Source organism: Quercus lobata, chromosome 8, assembly GCF_001633185.2.
Source record: "Quercus lobata isolate SW786 chromosome 8, ValleyOak3.0 Primary Assembly, whole genome shotgun sequence".
In the NCBI taxonomy this organism is placed as follows: domain Eukaryota; kingdom Viridiplantae; phylum Streptophyta; class Magnoliopsida; order Fagales; family Fagaceae; genus Quercus; species Quercus lobata.
In genome coordinates, this window is record NC_044911.1 from 59,862,676 (window position 1) to 59,881,342 (window position 18,667).

Genomic DNA, 18,667 nt, shown 5'->3' on the forward strand with positions numbered 1-18,667 from the left:
TTATTTCAATTAGTTTCTTTTTTCTTCTTTAATTTATTTCTATCCTAATTGGTATTGGGCCAACTTGAATAGTGTCCAAGAGCCCAAATAACTTTAGGTCGCACTGGTTGGATCTTTTTTAGTCAAATTCTACACATTGCAACATGCCTCTTATGGTGAAAATTATTGCTCTATCGGGCATAATTTCTCCTCCAACAATTTTATTTATTTATTTATTTTTTTTTTTTTTGAGGAATCTCCTCTCATTTAGCTTAACTACATTACCAAACCTTGCAACCCATGAAATTAATTTTCCCATATGGACTCATGACCCAAGACTTCACTTCATGATGTGGATTTCTGATTTCTCCAATTCTCCTACCCCACAAATGGGGCTCATGTCTCATGTCTCTCTTGCTTCATGAATTGGGTTAAGGCTCACTTCTCTTTACTTCATGAAGTGAGCTTTATTTTTCCATCCAAGATAACGTTAGAAACTTAGAATAATAATCATGTGATGATTAAATTTATCATTTTCTAACTATTTAAGCTTTTGAAAAAATTGGTACGCTAAAACACTACTGATTAGCCCTAGGTTACTAGGTATAACAATAACAACCATACCTTTTTGTAGGAAGTTGCAATGCAAAAGATAAATGCTAACCCCAGCTAGATTGTTGAGTACAAGTAAACAACAACTTGGCATCATTGCTAGTAGTCCCATAGCAAGAACTTCATTGCTAACTACTTCTCATCTACACGGTACAAACTAGAGAATTAGGTAACTAGGAGCGACGCCATGTTAAGACTAGGGTGGTCTACCACCTTGACTTGAAAAAAAAAAAAATTATATATAATAATTTAAAGTTTTTTATTTGTTTACTTTTCAAAAAAAATTTGGGAACACCTTTAGCTTTATTTTTTTTTATTTTTTATGTCAGTAAAATTAAATTTTGCACCATAATTTGTTCTACTTTCAAGCAAAAAGAAAAGGCCAAAAAAAAATTTTTGAACTAAAATCTGAAAAAAAAAAAAAAAAAAATTGTAACATAGCAAACCCAAATGCCCAATAGACCATAGGGAAAAAGAAGCCCAGGATCACTCCTAAAAATAGACCCAGACAGATTTTTAAATCAACAAAAATAACCCCATACAGATTTTTAAATCAAAATAATTAAATTTTTATTAACTAAATACCCAACCCAATACACCCAATATGCGTACGCCGATTGATCAAATGGTAAAGCAAAATTGAATCCTAACCAAAAGGAAAAAGAACCTCATCAACGACATCAAGCACATCGGCGCCTCTGCCTCAAACTCAGCAACAGGAACAGCAACAGTAACAGAGCATATCGGGCCATCGACGATGGCGAGATTGGATCAAAGAGAAGAGAAAGAGATTGCATTGGCCTCGAGCAACAGCAACAGACCCCGCCTCGCCCCTGCTCCCAAAGCACATCGACATCGGCAACGGCTAGATCGGATCAGAGATTGCCTTGGCTTGGCCTCGAGTCCTCAACGTGCTGCCGTGGCCCCGACCCTCAAGGTATTTCATTTTTCTCTCTTTTTCTCTATCTCATCTTACATCTTTGCTGTGCTCTGAGAGTGAGAGCGGAGCTCTCTCTCTATTTTCTTTGAACTGAAAAATGAGATTCTCTCTTTGGAATTGAATAGCTTTACATTATGTCTAATTGCCTTCATTTGACATTTTGACTTTATCGGTTTGTGAGTTTGTTGTTTTGTGTGTTGTGAATGTTTTATATCTTTAATATTTTGTGTAATGTTGGTTGGCTCTTGTCTGTTGAGTGGGGGTGGATGGGGCCGTCGGGTCAGATATTTGAATTGGGGAAGTGGATAGGTAGAAGCAGTAGAGGCATAAAAATAACTGACCAATATTTTATAAAAAACAAACAAATTAAATTATGTTAGACAGTGGGTTGAGTCATGGATAATGCACATAGGGTGTTGTAAACTTTACATATTTCTGTGTTTTTTAATTGTTGTTGTCGTCAATATATTAATTTCTCATTTTATTAGATTGTGTAATTTATGCTTCTTAAAGAACACATTGAAAAAAATTCATGGAGTCGCCATTGCAGGTAACATCACATTTTCCATTTGAATAATGGAATTCCCCCCTTTTTAATGTACCTTTATTTTTTAGATGATTGAGCAGATTTTATTTCAACACATAAACATGTTCAATGAATAGCATATACACACGCACAGAGACAATAAAAAGCTCAAATTCCACCAAACTACAATTCATGGAGACTTTAACACAGAATATGATACAAAACTCTATTTCTGGTGCAAAAACCTCATTTGGTTTCCACCTTGCTCTTTAAACTTCCCATCTAATCAACCTGATTAGTCTCAAGCCTGCCATTCTGTATTACAGCATTTATGTGCCACCACATGTGATAAAGCAGCCCACAAAACAATTGCAAACTATAGCCTTTAAGCTTTTACCTTATAACTCAGATTCTCCTTAAGCCATAATTATCATCCCAACTAAACTTAGGGCTTAATGCTACATCAGTTCATTGGCTGCCAAAATATTCTATAAGAGAGAAAACTGGAAAAAAAATGCTCCCTTTTTTCAAGTCGATTTCTGTACATAACATACTGATCTTCAACCTGTAGTCCCCACTACAGCAGCCTTTGTTTTATGGAAAATCTATTTTAAATCGCTAGCCAACCTATGAAAGCATGCTTAGGAATGCAGTTAGTAAGCCAAACCAGCTTGCCTCTGGATTTTTTTTCTTTTGAATATGGCTTCTGGTTTCAGAGCATGACTACTTACCTGGTTTGAATGGTAACAAAACAGGCCTATCTATCAGTCTCCCCTATCTTTACAAGTTCCCAACTTACTTTGTATAGATATAAGATCTTCATATTCAGTAAGTTTCCACAACCAGTCCTTGCCCTTAAAACACTAGATAGTTTGGCATTTAAACTACAAACAGCATCATAAATTACTCTGTGACCATATCTAAAGATACAATACACTATTATGGTTTCACCAATTTAGCCATAAGAAAACATGGCTACCAAACCCTACTATGTTAATTTGGATATAACGTTTAATTGAAATTTGATTAAAATATGGTTGAATTTAGAAAAAGTGATGTTTTAAAAAGCTATTCATAAACAAATTAGATAAAAAAAATTAAAAGAAAAGGCTGTTGCAAAACAGACTTCTAATTAGACAGTACCGTAAGCTTCAAATCATGTCAAGTGCTATCTTGTGGGCTCATATCTAACTAGAAGCTTCTTTTTTATCTTTTGCAAATATTTGGTTTCTCTGGTCAAATTACATACATCTGTTGTTTGTTATCAAAGCTGCACATATATATTTACGTACTGATTATGATTGAACCCAAGGAATGTCATTACTAGTACTTCTCATTTCTTCCAGAGCTATCACATGCAAGACTGCACATGCTTAAAATAGTTCCAGAGTTATGATAGCAACGCTTCTTGTTCCCTGTTGATATACAACCATTCAAGCTAGAAATGAAAGATGAAATTATAAGCTCAATTTTTCAAAATCAAATATTTTTCTTTCTTGTAGTCAGTTGACTTAGTTCTTTACTAACAATGCCAAGAGAAGTTCTTAGAATGAAAATTACAAAGAAAACTCACATTAGTCGTAGAGAGCACGAGCTAAAGCTGAAGAATTATCAAAAGCCATACTGTAGTGATGGATGCAAGGAATGCATGTTCCCCTCCCTCTCAATTTTCTTTTGTTGCCATGTACTGGATACTATTTGTTCTTCAATCCTTCCCTTGGAAAGAGAATCTATGAATTGTTCAGGATTGATGTGTAACTAATATCCTGTTAAATAAATTTGCAATGACACAGATGAATTGGAAATAGAAAAGTACTTATTATATCCTTCCAACATTCTTAAATTCTTAATAGATCACATGAGAAGACCAAGTAAACTGCCAAGAACTGTGCATTAGGTCTGCTGCAATGCATAAAGCTCCAACAAAATAGCATTAGTGAAGAAAAATAACTATTACATATAAAAAATCTTACAATTATAAACGGTCTCTCAACACCAGCTTAACTAAGCCTTAATCCCAACTAATTGGGGTTGGCTACATGGATTGTTTCATGTTACTCACCCTATGAAGAGCCATATCTCCAATTACCTATCTAAAAATGGCATACCAAAAGAGAAAAGCAGACAAATCTAAGAGCCTACCAAATGGAAAATACATGTCAAACACATGATGGTCTTGCAGAACAAATAAAACAAAAGCAGACATTCTAGTGGTAGCAAACCTATGACAGACCTAAATAGCATAATCAAGCCAGTAATTGCAAGATCTTAAATTTATAAAAAAAATTAAACTAAACGCTAACCCTCATTTCATAATATAATCAAAGAAAAAGACATACATTTCCATCATATGTTATAATGGACGGGTAATGATAAAAAGTTTTTAAATTCCAATTATAGGATATGTTTCAAGTTATACACACTCATTACTTGTTGCAATGCTCTAAGTGGCACGACCAATCACATACATATTTAAATTAGTAGAAGCAGCAAAAACATAAGAAAGTTATGAAAATGACTTCCTTTTTCCACAAAAACAGTGAATTTGAACAATATTCATGAAATTTAAATGTCCAAATGGATTGGACTTAGCAGATGCACATTTATGAGAGAAATAGTAGAATTATAACAGGTCTCCACCTGCAATAGCCACACAAATTTAAAAATCAAACCTTCTTGGATATCACATATGGTTCGTTTCCTTATAAGCTGAGACATTTACCGTGATCACAAGTGGTACTCCACCGTAGAGATTTTTTTTTTTTTTTTTGGGTAACTCACATTGACACACACACCAAGTAGATCTTGATTTTACAACTTCACCTTACACCTTGTTGTTATGATGGTAGGAGATGTCATTTGAGTTAAAGCTCATTGGCACATGATAAAGAGTGTAATGCCCAAAAAAAAAGAAGAGAAAAAGGCAATGTACTGGGTTGCCACAATCTGTAAACAGCTATACCAAGTAATAGGTAAAGTAAATGTATATCATCATGCTAAAGGGAACACCTGTACCACCAAGTCCATAACAATAAGATATCTAGCATCAATGTTGACATTCTAGGGCTATCATGGGGCAGACTATATACAGCACTATTTCATATCTCCCAAAGTTTAGGCTGCAGCAAGAAAAAAGAGAGACAAAAGTTCAAATGTAGATTATCGCTAAGGGACACCCCTAGCATTTGCACATACTGATATACATACATTCATACATATATATATATATATATAAATATATCTATGTTTATATATATTTATGTAAAAGTAGGGAAATATAATGGTGATCACTGATCCAGACAAAATTTGCAAAGACGCACCTAGGAAGCTGCTCTTAAGTGTTTGTTAGGCAACAACTTTTTCTTTTAACTTTTTAAATTATTTGCTTATGTACAGATTTTTAAGCTTCAATTTTCCTAGGTAAAACTATACTTTAACCAACTTTTAGCAAAAAGCTACATCCAAATGCAATAGTCTTCTTCCATTTGGTCCTTCCTACTCTCAACCTTGTTCCTCAAGTTGTCCAAACAGTCACCTTGTGCCCTTTTTGTGGTGCCATTTTAATCTGTAACTGTAACTTACAACTCCCCCACCCAACCCCTACGCGCCCCCCCCCCCCCCCAAAAAAATGCGCACACACACACAGACAAACCCTGAGAAACTCTAAACATAATTCAGTTCACATGAAAATTTTCCATCTACAAAATATGGAGTAACAAGATTGGACATTTACTTACTCGTAAAACTGCCACTTTTAATATACTAAATTCCCTTGTTAATTAGTTTTCTTTAAAAATAATTCTATAAGACTAGATATTCTATTAGATATCTAATTAAGGAAACTAAATGAATTCTAAAACAGGGTTCTCCATTATTTCCTTCACAAACAGTATCCAAGTCATTAATCCAAGAGAAACATACATATTTAAGAACACAAGAAACATCATACATTCATTCAACAGATTAAAGTTTCTTAACGGAATGAAATTTTGACAAACAATTAAACATAACCAATATATAATCCATTATCATTTTTCTAATCAAACTCACTGGGCAAGTTTACAAATATCCTCACACTCAACAGCTTTAAGCACTCTACCAACATAAGCACCCTTCTCTATCTGCACCTTGGTGCAAAACTTCTCCGTATCAACCCCCAACAACTTGGCAATCGTGCCACAATACGCCCCATTCACAATCTTCACGAGTCCCCCAAGTTGCGGAATCACAGTCTCGAGCTCCAACTGATCAACTCTCAACACATGCTTACTCTCAAGCATCTCAATTTCCCCAACATACTTACTTATCAATCACTTTCTTCACAACCCCTTTTTGCTTTTAGTAACCCTTCTCGGCCAAAGCTTTGCTCATAACCTTAACAACAATTCCCTCACACAACCAATAGTCCTTCCTATTAATCCTCTCCTTCTTCATCTCCTCCTCCCTCATCATCTCCCCCAAAACGGACTTATTACTATTATTCAACTTCGCCACATTGGTTTTGTTATCGGTTTCCATTTCATCAAACACCAATTTCGAACACTCTCCCCTCTCTTTCGGCTTCAAATTCGACGAGGCGAGCTTCAAACCAATCTTAACACCAGCTTCGGGTTTCAATTCCCTAATAGGTTCAGCCTTGAGAGGCTTTGGAGGCTCGGTAAATAACTCAGCGGCTTTCTCGATTTGTTTCTGAATCTCTTTCTCTTGCTTCTCTTCCTTGGCCAAATCGGCCTTGATTTGCTTATTTTTCAATCTCACTTTGAACAAAGTCTCCGAATCTCTATCTATATACGTAATGAACCAACCTTTAGGGGTTTCCTCGACCTTACACTTGTCGGTTCGACTGAGATACTTGACGAACTCAGTGAGCATGGCCCACTCGGTCGAGTTCATGTGGACGTGGTGGCGATTGTTGATGTGGTGGCGATTGTTGATGTACTCGTTGTAAACGACGGTGGTAGCGATGCGACTGAATCGGTGGCTACGCTTCATGTGGTCCAAGAAAGTGCGTTCGAATTCTTCGGAGTATCCTTCGACGATTTAGGTCGGGTTTTGGCTGAAGACCTCCATCTGACGCTGGTGGCTCTCGCTCATACAATGGCACTTGAAACCGTTCTCGTTGCGACATTGCTTTTGGCACATCTGGCAGTACCATCAGAGCTTCTGGAGCCCCTTCGCTATGATCTGATTCGCGATCGCTTTTGGCGTTAGGAACTCGTTTTTCCCCATTGAGATTTGTAGTTGTGTTGCACTACGATGGATTTGATTTCTTTGCCTTCAATGGCAGAATCGAAAATCAACGAAGAAACCCTTAAATCCTAATCCAATTTCCCAAATCAGGTTCCAAGAGAAAAAAATAAAAAATAAAAAATAAAATAAAAAGAAAGAAAGTGAAGGAACGAATCCTATGGTTTTTGGAATCATACGGTATGTTGGGCCTATAGTCAAAGATGGGTTGGCTGTCCGGAATTTTATCATTTTGGGCTTTTGCGAGTGGATAACTTGTACAACCAACCTCTTTGGGCCTTTTCAAGTACAATATATAGTTTTTTTTTTTTTTTTGAATGAAGTACAATATATATATATATATATATTTATTAATTTTTTTGAGTAAACAATAATATTTATTAGAACACCTACGAAAATAGTAATATTAGTATTTGAAACTAAGTGGAGTTATAAAAAAAAAAAAGAATGTTTATTCCACATTGGTTGTATGTGTCTAGTATCTGCTATTTATAACCATAGTCTACAACTACAAAGGTTAGACCTTTTTATGTTGTACTTTGGTTATGTAATATATTATAAACTTAGTTTAAAATACTAATATTACTATTTTCATGTTTATTCTAATAAGTATTATTGTTTATTTATTAAACCTGAAGTACACTTTTAGTGTTAATTAAGGTTATTTTAATTTTAACATTTTTAATCAAGTAGAATTTATATTATGAAATAGTTAATCAGGTTATCAACATAAATGAACAATGAAACCAATATTGAAACATAGTTAACAAAATAATGGGCCAAAATGAAAAATTTTGAAATGCATTGTAAAAATGAAAACAACCTCAAATTTAAAGGGGAAATAATATTCTTTAATCTTTAAAATTTCTTGAGGATGGTGGTGGTGATGGTGTGGATGTGTAGGTTTTATTTTTTAAAATTATATTATAGGTAATTAAAACAAGATACATAGTTTTATGATTTAATTAAATAGGTGGACACGTAGCATGTTTATATTTATTGAGTATAGGGTGGAGCAAGAAAAGTTGTAAAAAAGAGCTGGATTCAAGTCAAAAGTTGTTCAAATATTACAAAGTTTTGATATGCTCAAAAGATAAGAGGTTGATCATATGTTGCTCATATTTTTTGTACCATAAATGATATTTGAGTAAGTGATGTTTTAATGGAAAGTGGAGTTTTGAATCTTAAAGCATATACAAATTCTACCTAATTTGAATTTGAAATAAGTGAAATATAATGGTTTAAAGTTGACATTGTTGTTTTGGTTATCCCTAATACGTTCTTATATGGTCCAGCAAATAGAACACATAATAGGACTTAAATTGATGATGTAATGGGCTTGATTGACAAAATTCACAATTTTCGTTTGATCTAGATTAATTTTCAGTCTATCCAATAGTTTCGACACTTCTTTGATCAATTGAAGAGCCGTCGAAATTCCAAAGGCTTGCCTTTCTTTAAACTGAACTTAGATCTTCATCTTGGACTTGAAAAAAAACACTTTGGACTTAATAAAACTCAAATTTTTTTTTTTTTTTTTTTTTTTTTTTTGCATGAGTTGCTAACACACTTAATCTATTAAACCTAACATTAATATCAACATCTAATACCCTAAGACTACTATATAATTTAATATCGATGCATTTAATTAGTATCAATGTATAACTCCCTCACTCTAAAAAAAAACATATAACTCCCTAATAACTTGCTTATAATTTATAAATAAAAAATAAGAAATAAAAAAAACTTAACACCTAAATTATACAAACTGAGTACCTAGTTAAGGCCAAGAGCCTTATATCTTAGCTAACACCTCTTTGTGTATCTAAAGGAGAATCATCAAAACCTGAACAAATCTAATCTCTTGAAACTTCAATGGTATTGGCTAGGTTTAGACCCCTTCAACAACTTTCTACTGATTTTTCTAAGTTAACTTAATTTCGTGTTTAAACAAGTTAATTCAAATCTCAATCACAATGGATAACACAATAGAAAATTAAAAAAAAATACCATACACACATATAGAGACATGATGTGATTTTGCAGAGTATAACACGCCAGAGACAAAAAAAAAAAACTCTCGAGGACATATCTCAATAAATAAATTAAATCCACTACAAAGATAGTTGCACTGCATAACGACTTATGTACAAACCTCCAGTTATGCAATGTATATGCACTTGAACCTTCAATTCCTGCTAGCAATAGATTTTACCATTTGTTTCTATTGATAATCTCCTCTTGAAGATTTCAACAAGTCTCTGTATTTTCAGCAATCCAAGACACTCAAGGTTTCACTCATTGTTTTGGTTATTTACCTCTCATCAACGGGAGAGAGAGGGTGAAGGTATGTGAGAATACAAAGAATTCACTCTAAATTTACAAGAGCCTCTACCTTCGTTTTACCATGATTAGGATTTATTTTTCGTTAATATAAATGGTTACAAATCAATGGTTAAATGACTATTTTCATATTTGGAAAAATACTAATATGAAAAATTACTAGGAAGCAAGTCAATTTTAATTCCCTCGCTTGACATTTTCATACTTTGCTCAACCAAGATCTTCACAACAACTTCAACTTTCATCTTTTCTTTTCCCTTTGACTCAATTGAATGCAACTCACAAGAATAAGATAAATGGAAATTGATGCAAATACACGTTTGAAACTTTTGATATGAAATTTTGCTAACACTAATAGAATCCTAATAAATGGAAATAAACCTAATAGCATCCACGTAGCTTTTGCAGTAAGAATAACATGTTTAAGGCTCCCAAAACTGGGGAAAATGGGCATTTGCCCATAATTTACAAACTATGTAGCAAAATGCCCATATTTTGAAACTAATTTAGCAAATGCCCTTGTTTTTTAAACTTGATTTTAACAAAATTGAGTTTTGTGTAAAACTCGATATCCCCAAAATCGAGTTTTATGTATATTTTTAAGTGAAACTTGACATCAGCAATGTTGAGTTCCACTTAAATTTAAAAAAAAAAAAATTTAAGTAGCAAACATTACTAATGTCGAGTTCCACTGGTAACTCAATTTTATTAAAATCGAGTTTCAAAAATAGAGGCATTTTGCTGCATAATTTGTAAATTAGGGGCAAATGCCTATTTTCCCCTTAAAACTTCATAGCTTGGGTTTTAATCAAAGATTTAGGATCTAGAATACTTTGAAACATAAAAAGGATTTTAATAATGTGATGATTACCTTAGTATGAATAGACCTAGAACACACAACTGTTTCGGGAAAAAATGGGCTTTTGCTCTTATTTTTTTTAAAATCCAGCGAATTGTCTCTGTTTTGAAACTATTAAGTATCGTGTCTTTGTTTTGAAACTCGATTTTCTAAAAATTGATTTTCAATGTATGACTCAATTTTCTAAAAATCGAGTTTCAATGTAACTCGATTTTATGATTATCGAGTTTTAGGTAACTTTTTTCTTGGAACTCGATTTCAGTAAAATCGAATTCCAGCTAGATTTTTTAAATTGGAAAAAGCCACGGGTGCTCCTCCAGCACTACAAAAACTTACCTAGAATTTGATAATCATAAAATCGAGTTCTATGAGAAACTCAATTTTTTAAAAATTGAGTTTCAAAATAGGGACACAGTGTTTAATAGTTTCAAAAAAGAAATATTGTGCTAGATATTTTAAAAAATAAGGGTAAAAGCCCATTTTTCCTAACTATTTCTCAAGAAAAAAGAAAAAAAGAAAAAACAGAACGTATAACTTATAGAAATTTAAAGTGATAATGAAGCCACCAAATTATTTAATTAAAGAAGGAAGAAGCCACCAAAACTGATAGAGCTAGATTTGGTAAACTCACAGACAGATACTGGTTCGCTCATCATCATCATCATTATTATTATTATTATTATTATTTTTAATTTTTCAAATATTAATATGTATTTTTTAATTTTATTTTTATAGTAAGCTTACATGGTCGAATTCGAATTGCCTTGCAGTTGCACGGCTCAAATTTCAAAGAATGATTTTCCTCCTATTTTAAAGGGAAATAATGAAATATCTTTCAAATACAGATATTTCCCTATTTTAACTTAGCAAAAATGTACTCATAAGGATACCCCCAAAAAAAAACTGAAACCCTACATACATAAGATTATTCGACTATGCTGTACATCTCTCTCTCTCTCTTTGTTTGAAAGCTGAATCGCTTTCAGTGACTGTCGAGAAAGAGTCTTCTGTATTCATGGCTGGCAAAGGAGAAAGCCCGAAAGTCGGTATCGATCTGGGGACGCTGTATCCATGCGTGGGACTGTCAAAAACCCCTTCCTATGTTGCCTTCACTGGCAATGAGTGATTGATTGGTGATGCTGCCAATAATCAAGTCCCCAGAAACTCTACCAACTCCATCTTTGGTAATCTAAATCTCCATACTTTTTATTTGGTTTTTTTTTTTCCTATTTATTTTTGTCTGCAGCATCCAACTCTCCAAGTTGACAAAATTGACAAAACTCAGTTTTTCGTGGGTTCCATTAAAAAAAAAAAAAAAATTATGTTCCCAACACACATAACCTTTGTTTATGGTTTTAAAAAAAAAATTAGTTTGAGGATTGATTTTGATGAAATTAGAATATAATTTAGAAATATTATGTGAATTAATAATTTACTTCTGTATTAAAAAGGTTAAGTAGTTACTTATTTTTTTAATAGCTTGAAAGGCCAATTTCTTGAAATGTATGAAAGGGTTTCTGTATGTGTTTGTTTGGGTTGGGAATTTCTTCTAAAAAGATTTATATTCATTATAGGTTTACATTGTACTAACAATGTAAATTTAAATGTTTTTTACTACTACTATACTACTGCATGGGAAAAGGGGAATGAAATAATGGTTAGATTTGTATTCTTCTTGATATTTTAATTACTTGCATATGATAACAACTTGCATGTTGGGACAATTTGTGGTTTCTGGCATTCCTCCAGCATCCAGGGGTGTTGGAAAGTTAATAGTTTGTCTTGATCTTGATATCGATGATATCTTGAATGTTTCTGTGACAGAGAAGACCACTGGTGTGAAAGGGAAGATTGATATTACCAATGATAAGTGGAGACTGTCCAATGAAGAGGTTGAGAGAATGGCGCAGGAGGCAAAGAGTTACAAGGTTGAAGATGATGATCACATGAAGAAGGTTATGGCAAAGTTATCGATCAACCAAAATTTCAACATTTAAATGACAGAAAGATGGTAATTTAAGAGCTGCCATTGCCAACCAGCACCATGGCCATGCAAGTCAGGGTAGTATATCTGATGGAGATTGAAATTTTGATCATGTAGCACCAGTTGAGAGATGGTAACTTTTTATCCAGAAAAAAAAGATAGTAATTGTTTTTGTTTTTGTTTTTGTTCCTGATATGATTTCGATGGTAACTGTTTATCCAAAAAAAATAGAGATGGTAATTGTTTTTGTTCCAGCTATGAATTAATTCTTTTACTTATTATTCAGAAAATTCAAAACCCTCTAATTGTACCACAAATGTATAATTTAGTTGACATTTCTTCGTGTATATCTAATGGAGAATCATCCAGACTTGAAGCAATCCACTCTCTTGAAGCTTCAATGATGTTGGTTAGGTTTAAAACCCGTCCCTAAAATGACTTACTATCGATTTTTCAAGTTAATTGAGTGTTTAAACAAGTTAATTCAAATCTCAATCATAATGGATAGCACAACGAAATATTAAATCACTACGCACACACATAGATACATGATGTGATTTCGCAAAGTAACACGAAAGAGATAAAAACTCTTTGTGATATAGTCCAGTAAACAAAATCCACTACAAAGATAGTTGCACTACATATACTGACTTACAAAACCTCTAGTTATGCAATGTATATATACTTGAACCTTCAACTCTTACTAGCGATAGACTGTACCATTTGTTTCTCTTTATAGTCTCTAGTCGAGTGTCAAGTTGCCAATTGTAAGTTCGATCTCACGAACACTTCAAGACCTTTTGAAGATTTCCGTAAGTCTTACGTATTTTCAGCAATCCAAGACACTCATGGTTTCACTCATTGTTTTAATTGGTTATTCTCCTCTCATCAATGGGAGAGGGTGAAGGTATATATATGAGAATACAAAGAATTCTTTCTAAAGTTACAAGAGCCTCTACCTTCATTCTACTATATCATGTTTTATTTTTCGTTAATTTAAATAGTACAAATCAATGGTTAGATAAATATTTTTATATTTAGAAAAATACTGATATGAAAAATTACTGGAAGTCTCACTCAACTAAGGTGTTAGGCGAGCTCCTTGGGAAGTCAATTTTAATTCCCCCGCTTGACATTTCCATACTTTGCTCAACCAAGATCTTCGTAGTAAAAACTTCAACTTTCACCCTTTTTTTCCCTTGTCGACTCAGTTGAAAGCAACTAAAAAGAATAAAATAAATGGGAATTGATGCAAATACATTTGATATGAAATTTTTCTGACACGAGTATAATCCTAATAAATGAAAATAAACCAAATAGCATCCGTGTGGCTTTGCACTTTGAATGGCATGTTTAGAGCATTCACGGTGAGGAAGCTATAACAATAATAGCTTTTAGCAATTTAAAATCAAATTTATCTATTTTAACAACACACTTTACAATACATTTAATATTAAAGACCCTATCTTTTTAGTAACTTATTTAAAATAATATAAATAACTCATTAAAATAATGATAAATAGCCACCACAAAAACCAACACAACAACAATAATCACCTCCCCCGTCACCCCACTAGCCACAACCACAAACCACAACAGCAGGAAAAAAAAAAAATTTTTCCAGCCCCCAACAACCTTCCTCTTCCACTTCTCAACTTGCATCCGTTAACCAATGAATTGCCTTGTAAGGCTCAAATTTCAAAGAAAGATTTTACACCTATTTTAAAGGGAAATAATGAAATATCTTTCAAATACACATATTTCCCTATTTTAACGTAGCAAAAATTTACGCACAAGGATATACCCCAAAAAAGAAAAAAAGAAAAAAAAAACCAGAACCATATATGCAAATCGGTTGATTGGCAGGACATTCAGTGATCCCTTGATTCAGAGCGATATGAAACATTGGCCCTTCAAGGTCATTAAGGGTAGTAGTGATAAGCGTGTGATCGTGGTCAACTATAGGGGTGAAGAGAAGCACTTTGCTGCTGAAGAAATCTCATCTATGGCTCCTAATAAAGATGCGTGAGATAGCCGAAGCTTACCTGGGTAAAACTGTGAAGAGTGCGGTTGTTACTGTCCCTGCTTACTTCAATGACACTCAGCGTAAGGCCACAAGGGATGCTGGACGCATTGCAGGCCTCAATGTTCTGCGCATAATTAATGAACCATCTGCTGCAGCCATTGCTTATGGTCTTGACAAGATGGAAGATAGCATTGGCAAGAGAAATGTGTTGATCTTTGATGTGGGTGGTGGCATTGCAGATGTCTCACTACTTACCATTGAGGTGGGTTTATTTGAAGTGAAGGCTATTTCTGGAGACACTCACCTTAGAGGTGAGGACTTCGACAACAGAATGGTGAAGCACTTTGTTCAAATATTTAAGAGTCAACACAAGGTGGACATTAGTGGAGACTCCAGAGCTCTTAGGAGGTTGAGAACTGCTTGTGAGAAAGCGAAGAGGATTCTTTCTTCTACAATTGAGACTACCATTGAAGTTGACTGTTTATATAATGGTATTGATTTCTTTTCAACTATTACCCGTGCGAAATTTGCAAAACTCAACATGGATTTGTTTAGGAAGTGTATTGAGCCTGCGGAGACGTGTTTGGTTGATGCTAAGATGGACAAGAGTTCCGTCCATGATGTTGTTCTTACAGGTGGTTCGTCCAGAATTCCCAAGGTGCAACAATTGTTGCAGGACTTTTTTGATGGGAAGGAGCTCTACAAGAGCATCAATCCAGATGAGGCTGTTGCTTATGGAGCCGCTGTTCAAGCTGCTATCTTGACAGGAATGGGTAATGATAAAATTCAAGACATCGCACTCTTAGATGTCACCCCTGTCCCTCGGTATAGAGACTAATGGACAGGTGATGTCTGTTTTGATTCCAAGGAATACCACCATTCCTACCAAGAAGGAGAGTGTATACCACACCATAATCGACAACCAACTTAAAATGAGTATTTTAGTTTATGAGGGTGAGAGAGCAAGATCTACTGATAACAATTTGTTGGGAATTTTTTTGGTTTCTGGCATTCCTCCAGCGCCCAGGAGTATTTTAGTTTGTTTTGATCTTGACGTCGATGGTATCCTGAATGTTTCTGCAACAGTGAAGGCCACTGGTGTGAAAAAGAGTATCACTATTACCAATGATAAGTGGAGATTGTCCAATGAAGAGGTTGAGAGGATGGTCCAGGACGCAAAGAGATTCAAGGTTGAAGATGATGATCACATGAAGAAGGTTAAGTCTAAGTTAGATTTGGAGAACTATGCCTACGACATTAAGAATGCTATCAATGACGATAATGTTGATGCCAAGCTTCTCAGTGGCGACTCCAGGAATTTTTCCCGAGGTGTTCCTAAATTTTTTTTTTTTTAGTTGAAAGATCCAAAGGCCAAAGCCATCATCAAATAGATGAATCTTGGGTATGTAGTTTTTTTTTATCAAATTTTGTCCATAATTCTAACAAAAGAATAAACAATAAACTATAAGTTGATTTGAAATATTAATAAAATTATTAATTATTATTGTTTAGTTGTTTCATTAATTTGTTTGTCTTTTATAAACTATAATTTATTATATTGTTGTTTCATTAATTATAAAATTATTAATTATTATTCAGCCTAACATAATTTAATTTGTTTATCTTTTATAATATATTGATTAATTAAATTATTAATTATTGTTTATTAGTTACTTTCCTTAATTAATTATTGATTAATTAAATTATTGTTTATTAGTTGCACCATGTGCACTTACTTCCCTCAATTCAAATTCCTCACCCGGTCCCTTGTGATGTGCCCATCCACCCCCACCCCACTCAATAGACAATGAGACAAACCCCATCACAAGAACCAGCTGCCAATCAGAAAATTTCACAATTACAAATCACAATAAAACAATTAATTATATCTCACCAAGCCTCACCAACACCAACACACACCAATACCAACGGATAAAGCCAAAAGTAAAAGTCAAGAACAGAGTCAAAATATATATAAAGTTAAAGATAAGTTGAGCCAATCACAGTTATTCAAAAGAATAAGATAAATTATTAAAGTTAACTGTTAAAGTCTTAAAAGAATAAAGAGAGCACCAGAGCAAAAAAAAACCCTTTCATTTTAATTTTTCAGACAAAGAGAGAGAGACTGAGAGAGTCAGAGAGAAAAAAAAAGGAGAGAAGTTATGAAATACCTTGAGGGAGCACTGAAGCAAGTCGAGCGACGAGCAATGGGCATCGGAGCAAGTTGAGCGACGAGCGATGGGCGACGGAGCAAGCGACGTGACCGAGCCGAGCGACGAGCGATGGGCGACGGAGTAAGCGACGTGACCGAGCCGAGCGACGAGCGACGTGACCGATCGGCGATCTCCGATCCGATCCAGTGAGCGATCTACGATGCCCGAATCCTGATGCGATGTGCTCTGGACTGGAGCTCGAGTTGTGTTGGTTGATCGATCTCCGATGTGGCGATGCTCGATCCGTCTGTTGGCTGCGTTGCTCTGTTGACGTTTTTGTCTCTAGGTTTGCTTTAGTGATATCTGATTAGTGATTTGAGGTTTCTGATGGAGTGATTTGCAGTGTATATTGGGTTTTGTTTTTGTTTTTGTTTTGTTTTGTTTTTTTTTTTTTTTTTTGAGAATCTGTGGGTTTGCTTTTTTGTTTTCCATCTGTTGGGCTGTTTTTTTGTTTAGATTGGGTTTGCTTTATGTTTAGGATTGATGTTGGGTTTTTTTGTGGGCTTGCTCTGTTACAATTTTTTTTTTTTTTTTCAAATTTTAGTTCAAAATTTTTTTGGACCTTTTTTTTTTTAATTTGAGAGTGTTCCTCATTTTCTTAAGGGTGTTCCTCATTTTTTTTTTAAGGATAAACAAATAAAAAAATTTTAATTATTATATATAAAAAAAAAAAATTTCAAGTCAGGGTGTTCCTGGGAACACCCTGACTCTAACGTGGCGCCGCCACTGAAGCTTCTCCCTGCTACTAAGAAAAATATTAAAGATGCCATTGAACAGGTGATTCAATGGTCATTAGATGAACGGCAGGCCATGGATTTAAAACTGTACGAGGACAAGCTGACATGGCTCAAGAGAATCTGCAATCCCATTAGGACTAGTGGAAAAAAATAATAAATTTGAGCCAGCCCCATTCAATAGAAATATGATAGTTACTGGAATCCGTCATTGCACTCTATCATTGCAAGGGATGTAATCGTTCAAAGTTCAAACTTTGTCACCGGTGTTACTATTTGATTACATTTTTTCAAAAATCTTTGGTTCAACTGTTTTCTTGCTAGTTATTTGGCCTTGTTCTGCAACTGTTTGAAATTTTGAAAAAATGTCCACTAATATGGATTGAAACTTCAAGCCTTCAACTCATAGCTTGGTTGTTGAATTTTCTGTTTCATTATACAGAACCAGCTTTCTGAAAACATTAACACAATGGTCATCAACACTTTTGCAGCTTCAGCCATGATTTAATTTTATTCATAGTAGCTAAGCCATCTGGGAACTCCAAGGTCATCTTGCATTCAATGTGTAATGTCACATGTCATTGCTTTATACATACTTAGCCTCTTCTATTAAAACATTGGTCAATCTTATCTTATGTCAAGATGTTACTGTTATTCGTCCTAAAATTGAACTCGATAGAGCAAATTTATTACCCTGGAATTTGAAAATCCACTGGTTTGTGTCATTTATAATTATAACTAGTCGTTAACCCGTGCGATGCACGGGATAATTCAATAATAATCATATATATTTAATTTGCTTGAAGGTACATTAATAATTTTGCAAAAAAAGAAAAAAAAAAAAGTACAATGAAACCCATAATTGATAGCACATTGTAACATCAAAGATAGTAAAAGACTTAATTAAATTCAGTTGGATTTTAGTTGATAGGTGGGGAAACTAAAGCATACCTTGCTTAGAAAAATTTTCATTTTGATAAGACCAAACCTTGAATGTCACAAAGGGATCAGGCCAATGTTCTTATCTTCAATGCAAGGTCTCAATAGAAATTCCCAATAAGTTTAGTCACTCCAAGCCTCCAATTAAGAAGATCTTAATTCGAATAATTAAAACAAAAATAATTCATAAACTATGAAAGATGTAACCAAAGAAATAAAAATTATTTGAATATGTTGGCTAGGACACTCGCAATGCAAGCACTTG

At 34.1% G+C, this 18,667-nt stretch overlaps 2 pseudogenes; one reads left to right on the forward strand and one right to left on the reverse strand.

Annotated features, from left to right (window-relative positions):
* Positions 1–1,104: 1,104 nt before the first annotated feature.
* Positions 1,105–17,620, forward strand: LOC115957161 (annotated as a pseudogene).
* On the reverse strand, positions 6,054–7,384 carry LOC115955748 (annotated as a pseudogene).
* Positions 17,621–18,667: the final 1,047 nt, after the last annotated feature.